This window comes from Jaculus jaculus, chromosome X, assembly GCF_020740685.1.
Source record: "Jaculus jaculus isolate mJacJac1 chromosome X, mJacJac1.mat.Y.cur, whole genome shotgun sequence".
Lineage (NCBI taxonomy): Eukaryota > Metazoa > Chordata > Mammalia > Rodentia > Dipodidae > Jaculus > Jaculus jaculus.
The window spans coordinates 65,995,745-66,005,054 of NC_059125.1; the positions used below are offsets into that span (position 1 = coordinate 65,995,745).

Sequence of the window (9,310 nt, forward strand, 5' to 3'; positions counted from 1 at the left end):
TTTTTGTTTTTTTTTTTGTTTTTCAAGGTAGGGTCTCACTCTAGCTCAGGCTGACCTGGAATTCACTATATAGTCTAGGGATGGCCTTGAACTCACGACAATCCTTCTCCCTCTGTCTCCCAAGTGCTGGGATTAAAGGCATGTGCCACGATACCCAGCTTGAATGTCTTTCATTTTTTAAAAGATAACAAATGAAGCCAAGGACACAGAGAAAAGAGAACCTTTGTACACTGTTGGTGGGAATGTACAACCACTATTAAAATTAGAAATTCTTCAAAAAATAAAAATAAGGGTGGGGGTGATAGCTCAGTCAGTAAAGTGCTTGACTTGAGTTTAATTCCCAGAACCTATTTTTAAAAAATGCTGAACATGTTAGTACACACCTGTAATCCTAGCCTTGAAAAGGTGGAGACAAAAGGAAGCAAGAGATATGAAAGGAAACTGGATTGGGCTACAAATCTTAAAACTCTATCCCAAGTGATCCACTTCCTCCAGCGAGGTCCCACCTCCCAAAGATTCCACAACCTCCCCAAACAGTGCCAAGTGTTCAAATATATAAGTGGAAGGGAACATTTTATAAGACATTCTATATGCCTGTTTTATATCAATTCTGTGCTATTTTATTACTACAGCATGCCTTCAAGTACTGTGATGCTTCCAGCCTTGTTCTTTTTGTTCAGTATTTTTTTAATATTTGTTTTATTTATTTATTTACATGAGAGAGAGGGGAAAGAAAGAATGGCAGATAGAGAGCAAGAATAGGCATACCAGGGCCTCCAGCCACTGCAAACAAACTCCAAACACATGTGCCACCTTGTACATCTGGCTTATGTGGGTCCTGGGGAATTGAACCTAGGTCCTTTGGCTTTACAGGCAAGTGCCTTAACCACTAAATCAACCCTCCAGTAGCCTGAGTATTGCTATTTTTGGTTGTTCATGATTCCATATGAATTTTAGGATCACTTCCTCTAATTCTGAGATGAACATAAGTAACTAAAAAGTTACTTCAAAAGATGGGGATTGCAATGAACATACAAATTGCTTTGGGTCATATAGGGATTTTAACAATGTTAGTTCTTCCTATCCTTGAACATGGAAAGTTTCTCCATTTACGTGTTTCTTCTTCAATTTCTTTCCTCAGAGTTTCATAATTATCATTATAGAGGTCTTTCACTAACATAGCATGTTAATAACAATGATCACTGATGCTTACTTGGCAGGGGAGACACCATGATCATGAAGATGGTTTTCGAGGGTGAGGATTATCCATTGCACTCTGGATGTGCTGACCCCTGTGATTTGCCTAAATGTGGGAAACTTGACCACATAATTTGTGGGAGTGGGGGACTGCTTTCATGCTCTCCCATGTGAAAGAAAATAAAGAAAAACAATAATTATTGATATGCACATTTTGGTTTTCTAACAAGCCCTTTAATCTCATGTGGATATTGTGGACTCTTATGAAGATGCAAAGAGATGCTTTGCAAACATGAAGTGACATGAATTTGAAGCATTGTTATTATATGAACTTTTAAAAAATTATTTATTTGAGAGAGAGAGAAAATTGGTACATCAGGGCTTCCATTCACTGCAATTGAACTCCAGACATTTGTGTCACCTTGTGCACATAGGCCATCTTGCACATGCAACACTTTGTGTGTCTGGTTTATGTGGGATCTAGGGAGTTGAGCATGGGCCCTTAGGCTTCTCAGGCAAATGCATTAATTGCTAAGACATCTCTCCAGTCCAAAAATATTTTTATTTTTATGTATCTGAGAGAGAAAAGGTATGTATGAACATGAAAGTATCTCTTGCTGCTGCAAAACAAATTCCAGATGCTTGCACCACTTTGTGTGTCTGGCTTTATGTTGGTCCTGGGTAATTGAACATGGGTCTTCAGGCTTTGCAAGCAAGTACCTTTAACTACTAAGCCATCTCACCAGCCATATATGATTTTTCTATGGTAACTGATAACTATTTGTTTTATTGATTATAATTTTAATGATTTACTATGATTAATATAATATTTACAGTCTGAAGACATGGATTAGTGGCTAAGGAATTTGCCTGTGAAGCCTAAGGATCCAGGTTCAGCTCTTGAATATCCATGTAAACCAGATATGCATGGTGGCACATGAATCTGGAGTTCGTTTGCAGTGGCTGGAGGCCCTGGTGTGCCCATTCTCTCTCTCTCTTTTTCTTTCTCTCTCTCTAAAATAAAATAACAACATAATATTTACATCATTATTGTGGTGGTTTGTTTCAGGTGTCCCCCATGAACTTAAGTGTTCTGAATACTATGTTCCTAGCTGATGGACATTTGGTAATTAATGCCTCCTAGAGGCAGTGTACTGTTGGGGACAGGCTTATGGTTATTATAGCCAGTTTCCCTTTGCCAATGTTTGGCACACTCTCCTCTTGCTATTGTCACCTGTTGGTGAGAAGGTGATGCCAACCCTCTACTCATGCCATTGTTTTCCCCTGCCATCAATGAGATTCCCCTCACATCTATAAGTCAAAATAAACCTTTTCTTCCACAAGCTACTCTTGGTTGGGTGATTTCTGACAGCAATACGAACCTGATGCAACAGTAAAGTTGGTACCAGAGGAGTGAGATTGCTGCTAGACACCTTACTGCGTGGCTTTGGCCTCTTGGAGTTGATTTTCAAGAGGAATGTAGAAAGATTTGAAATCTTGGCCTAAGATAACTTGCAGTGCTATAAGTATAGCCTGATGGACTATTCTGGTCAGGGTTGAAAAACCTGAATGCAGTAAGAACTATAGACTGTGAGGTTTGGCTTATGAGGGTGAGAAAGAGCTTTGTCTGGACTGGGGTAGAAGCAGTTTGTGTAAGAGGCTTGTTGTTATGCCCATGTCTTGAGAATTTGTTCAGGGTTGCATTGTATAGAAATGGAGTGGTTTGAGCAGAGGCATATGGCACAGAAATGAAATCTTTGGGCTGAAGCTCCTGCCTGTTCAGCTTCAATTATATGAGAGATTACAAACTTTGAGATTGGGCCACCTGACCTGAACTGGGGCAACAAGAAGAATGTTGACTCTTGGAGGGGCCTGAATGTGTAAGGCGTGTCCTGTTCTTAAAAGTCTGCTTTATTCCCCCCTGGATGAACAAATTGGTACTTTACGTGGTATTATGGAGTATAAGAAATGCAGGAAAGAGAGGGTCATTGAATTTGCAACATGGTCTTGTGTTTTGGAAATGGCATGAGAAGTGTGAAGCAGGTCTGCTGGATTGTCTGCAAGGAGACCCAATGAACCTATGAGGATGAATGATGGGTTGGAGACCCAGCAGAGATGCTGGTACCACAAGATGGCTGCTAAAGAGAGATGCTGGCCCTGGATAAAGTTTTCTAGGACTATGAGTAGCCTAGCTGGAGGGGTGGAATTGGAATTCCAGAGACTTGCTGCTGGTTAGTATTATTGGACTTGGAAATTTGTCACTGGCTAGAATTGTTGGACTTGAAGCTAGAGTTTGGTGTTTTCCCTGGTTGCTTTAAATTTTTTTTTTTTTGGTAATTTTTGTTTATTTATTTGAGAGAGACAGAGAGAGAGAGGGAGAGAGAATGGGCACGCCAGGGCCTCCAGCCACTGCAAACGAACTCCAGACGCATGTGCCCCCTTGTGCGTCTGGCTAACGTGGGTCCTGGGGAGTCGAGCCTCGAACCGGGGTCCTTAGGCTTCGCAGGCAAGGGCTTAACCGCTAAGCCATCTCTCCAGCCCTCCCTGGTTGCTTTAAATCTTGTATAGGTTGAATATTTCTTTGCTATGCCCAATGCCATCTTTTTTAGTGTGAATGTTTATTCTGTGCCATTATGGGATTTGGGGGGAATATTTTGGTAATATGGCTCAATTAAAAGAACTTGGATTATGGGGGTGTTTGAAGATCATTAGGATTGATAAAAATATGGGGACTTTGAAAGTTGGACTGAATGCATTCCATTTTATATCATGGATGGTTATTAGTTTATGAGGGTCAGGGGAAGAATGGGATGGTTTGATTCAGGTGCCCCCTATAAACTTAAGTGTTCTGCATGCTAGGTTCCCAGCTGATTCCAATTTGGAAATTACAGCCTCCTAGAGGCCGTGTATTGTTGGAGACAGGCTTATGGGTGTTATAGCTAGCTCTTCCTTGCCAGTGTTTGGCACAGTTTCCTGTTGCTATTGTCCACCTGATGTTTGCGAGGACATGATGTCCACCCTCTGCCCATGCCATCATTTCTCCCTGCCACTATGGAGCCTTGCCTCAAGTCTGTAAGCCAAAATAAACCTTTTTTACCACAAGCTGCTGTTGGTCAGGTGATTTGTACCATCATTGCAAACCTGTCTGCAACAATTATTAAATACATGATTACTATTGTGAGCAAGATTATCCTGGAAAGTTGTATAAGAAATCATGATTAGTGTGTGAATATATCCCAGTAACAGAGCACTTCCCTAGCATGTGTGTGGTCATATGTCCAATGTCTAGGACAAAGGAAAGGGAGGGAGAGAGAAGAAAGAAAGGGAGGGAGATAGAAAACTATGTTTGGATACTTTTATTGCACATACAAAAAAATGGTAATTTTCTATTCTTAGCTCATAGCTTTCAAGACTTAAGATTATTTTTATAAATAAAAGTTTGTGTTAGTCCTCTATACAAAAATAATCTTGTTTTAATTTGGATATAAAATGTCCCCCATATGCTCATGTGCTTGAACACTTGACCCCCAGCTGAAGGTGCCATTTGGAAAGATTATGGAACCTTTAGGTAGTTGATGCTTGCTAGAGGAAGTAAGTAGGTCACTGGGGATGGGTCTTGAGGTTTGATACTGTTTGCTCTCTGCTTTCTGCCTCTGGCTGGATGTGGCCAACCAGCCAGCCAGCCATGTGCCTCCTTCACCATAATGGACTACGCCCCCTCTCAAAATGGAAGCCAAATAAACCCTTTCCTTCATTAAGTTGTTTATGTGCGAGTGGAAATAGGAATGTATCTGTTACTTTCTTATTGCTAGTTTACACTACTATTTCCACTCACATATAAACACACACATACAGACACTCAGACATGCCGTGTCTTAGTCCATTTTCTGTTGTTAATACCACAGGCTTGGAAATTTATAAAGATCTGATGATTGGCTTCTTGTTGCTAGAGTCCTTGGATGGTTAGTGAAAAGTATCACCTAGCAAGAGACAAGGAATGAAAAGATGACCCAGCCAAATGATTTTATAGCAGACCCATTCTAGAGATAGCCTATTAACTCACTAATCCATCATATGAATGAATTAAGCCATTCATGAGAGACAGGTCTGATAATCTCCCCATAGTCCTAATATGGTTCTATTTCTTAATATCACACAATGGAGATTAAAGCTCCAGGTAAGTTTATTATTATTATTATTTTATTGACAACTTCCATGATTATAAACAATATCCCATGATAATTCCCTCCCTTCCCCAACTTTCCTCTTTGAAACTCCACTCTCCATCATATCCCCTCCCCCTCTCAATCAGTTTCTCTGTTATTTTGAGGTCATCATCTTTACCTCCTATTATTATGGTCTTGTGTCAGTAGTATCAGGCACTGTGAGGTCATGGATACACAGGCCATTTTGTGTCTGGGGGAGCGCATTGTAAGGAGTCCTGCCTTTCCTTTGGCTCTTACATTCTTTCTGCCACCTCTTCTGCAATGGACCCTGAGCCTTATAAGGTGTGATAGAGATATTGCAGTGCTGAGCACTCCTCTGTTACTTCTTCTCAGCACCATGGTGCCTTCTGAGTCATCCCAAGGTCATTGTCATCTGAAAAGAGAAGCTTCTCTAACCAAAAGTGAGAGTAGCATTAATATATGAGTATGAACACTAAGAGAAGTGCTTACTGGGTAGTTTGATGAGCATAGTACATACATTTAGCAAGACAACAGCAGATGTTATACCCCTAGAGCTCATGACTAACCCTGTTGTACATTTTCAGTATCAGGGATGTATTCCCTCCCATGGAGCAGGCCTCCAGTCAAATTAGAGGATGGTTGCTTTCCCCCATAACAGATGTGCCACTATTGCACCTGTTGGCTCATTTGGCCTGGTTGGCCAAATATAAGGCTTGCAGTGTCAAATGTTAAGTATCTTCACTGGTGATTTCTCTCTCTCCCATTAAACTGCATGCAGCATGGCTTTTCCCAGCTTTCTGTTAGCTGGTCTACATGGAAGAGGTTTTCAGCTCAGCTCCAGCAGGATTTCTCAGTGACCTTGCAGCCCACGTATGTACAGTCTTCAGCAGTAGGGTCTTACCATCTTTTTCTAGTAGGAAACCAAGGGCCTTGGCAATGGCCTGTAATGTTTGGGGTCTTCCCTGGCCAACAACTCACTGGAAGGTATCCAATCCCTGGCACTGAAAATTTTCTAGTAACAATCTATGGCTCCTGAGTGTTCCATTGTCCAAAAAAGTAGGTTTCGGTATGACTTACTTACATACTCTTAGATTTTGATTAGCCCTCCCTCCACCTTTCCTTTACTCAATTTCTTCCCCTGACCTCACTTAGGCCTTTTCACCCCCATTAATCTGTTTTTCTACTTACATATATATATATATATATATATATATATATATATATATATATATATATATAAAATAGCATCCTATTAAGTCACCCCCTCCCTTTCTATTCCCTTTATATCTCCTTTCCAGCATACTGGCCTCTGCTACTGAGTTTTCTTCCCACTCACACAGAAGTCCAATCATTTGTAGCTAGGATCCACATATGAGAGAGAACATGTGACATTTCGCTTTCTGGGCCTGGGTTATGAAGGTTAAGTTTTAAAGGCAGCAAACCACAGCATGCACCAAAACCATTTTTAGGTTGAACTTTTTAAATTGTCCCTCATGAGATGTCCTCTCCAAAGTAAGGAACATATTCAAGATAGGAAGACAAGTTGCTTTCAGCTGCTGAAATATGTGCTTGCTTGTGGCTCTGCGTTTCAATTTATCCCAATATGTTGGAGATATATGTATATGTATGTGTGTGTGTGTGTGTGTGTGTGTGTGTGTGTGTGTGTGTGTGTGTGTATTTCAGATATATGTCTGCTTTCATTGGAAACTTCATTTTTTGATCTGGTGCTCCTTATTAGCCATTTGGCAGGTATCAAGGGACCAGTAGCAGAGGTAAAATGTCTTCAAGGAGCTGACAAGATGGCTCAGCAGTTAAGGTGCTTGCCTGCAAAGCATAACAACCCAGGTTCAGTTCCCCAGTACCCACAGTGACACATGCATCTGGAGTTCATTTGCAGTTGGTGGAAGTCCTGATGCTTGCGTGCGCTCCCCCCCCCCCCCTTGTAAATAAATAAATAGTATTTTAAAAAATATTTTCAAGCATAATAGAACTCCTATGTCTATTCAAAGAAACTGGCTACTGGAAAAAGATTGTAGCTACCTAGGGAGGGGCAATATTAGTTTTGGGAGAAGTTTCAATAATTAATCATCAATTGTTGACTTTTCAAACAAAGACCTCCCTCAAACTTGAGAGGAAAATTCCTGTCTAGAAAGGGGTGGTGTTCTACTCAGTGGAAGACTCTACTACCTAGGTAGATAAACTATCTTCTTCAGCAGAGAATTCACTAATTGGAATATGCCATTTGCCTCTTCAGGGTGGGTGACAATTCACTTTCAGTCTTTGAGAACTTAATTTCTAAAAGAGAATACATATGGACTGAAAGAGAAATGACAAAAGCTGCATGAAACAACCTTGCAAAAAGGAAGAGACTATATGGGTTCAAGTTGAAGTCTTAGCATTAAGGATGAGAGAGAAAGAGTCAGAGACAGTGACTTAGCAAGATAACTCAAATGTTATAAAAGAAAGAAAAACATTCGCAAGAAAGATTTATTCACATGGAAAGAAACTAGGCAGTCTAAAGTAGGAAGTACTAAGTTAGCAGACAGAACTATATTTCAATCTTAAAATAATGCAATCTTCTATTGGGAGACTATTTTATTTGAGTCTGATGATTACTTGTGCCTGCATGTATGTAGAGAGTCCAGACCCAATTTTGAGATTCCTGCAACATAATTTCTAGACCTTTCCAAAGATAAGCTGAAGGAAATCTTTTAAACCCCTGCTGATTGCATAGGAATGGCTATTATAGATTGGTAGAAAGCATAGGTGTAATGTGTTTGGGGATTCTATATTCCCACTACTATTGGAAGTACTTTTAAAGGTAGTTTTGTTGCTCCCAGGATGTCTGAGGTACAAGCCAGAACTTTTTCCTTGAGAAAATGTCTATGAAATATTTTCATATGTTTAGCTAGAATACCTTTCTATCACTACTCAAAATTAATTTGAGACCCTAACAAGTCTATGCTGTGATTACCTACTCTGAATGCTCAAGAGTAAGAATGTTCTTGCAATAGACATGATCTGATCTCAGAGACTCCGCAATGTAATGAAAGCTACAATTTATATTTCTCTTGTTTCTGTCCCATCCTATTTTGATAAAGCCAACTGACACCAAGGAACTCCAGAGGTTGAAATGGCATTCTTCATTTAGTTAGTCCCATCTCATATAGGAAAACCTACAACACACACATTACTCTACAGGATTACATGATGTTTTCTTTCAAAATTATATGAGCACTTCAATAAACCAAGCAGCTGAATACAGGGCATGACCAGGATTGTGGGTTAATCTAAAAGCGAAGAAAACAGAAAACTGCTTATAGTGATTTTTTTTTGGTCCATTTAACCACATGACAAATCCCGTTAGTTGCCAGAAGAAACTGATGTCTAGAGACTCAGTCACAGTAGATTGTCTATATTGTAAAGGAACTTGATTTTGATTTTATTCACTACTGCCATTAAAGTTGGGCCAATACTAGTAAGTGGGGAAGAAATAAAGAAAAATTTCCCACAAATTGTTTACAGATAAATACAGAGAGATAAATTCTGAGAAAATTTCCCACCAAAAATTAAGCCCATCCAGATTCTTTGAGGTAAATCTACTTAATACAGTTTCTAAGTTTATGTAACACCCCTCATCTGTCTTTAGCAACAAACCAAACTGGTGGTTTGCCACAGTCCATCTGTAGAAGTTCAATAATTTTACAGAAACTTTGTGGTGTCAACAACATCCTCAAAGGTGATGTCATTGAAGATGCTGCTTTTCTTCAGTAAGACATCTTCCTCACAGAGATTCTTTGCATAATCTATAATTGTCTGAAGCCAAGAATGAAGGTTACAGTGACAGAACTTTGCCTTTCTGGTTAATATAGATCATCTCTTTCTTTTTTTTAAAAAAAAATAAAAAACAGTGTCAACTTTATTTA

The 9,310-nt window shown here is 39.7% G+C and overlaps 1 non-coding gene across 1 annotated transcript; it reads left to right on the plus strand.

The window, feature by feature from the left end:
- The first annotated feature begins 1,205 nt into the window (after positions 1–1,205).
- On the plus strand, positions 1,206–1,368 carry LOC123456943. Its single transcript, XR_006634802.1, has one exon. It is a non-coding gene; the product is annotated as a U1 spliceosomal RNA (small nuclear RNA).
- The last annotated feature ends 7,942 nt before the right edge of the window (positions 1,369–9,310 follow it).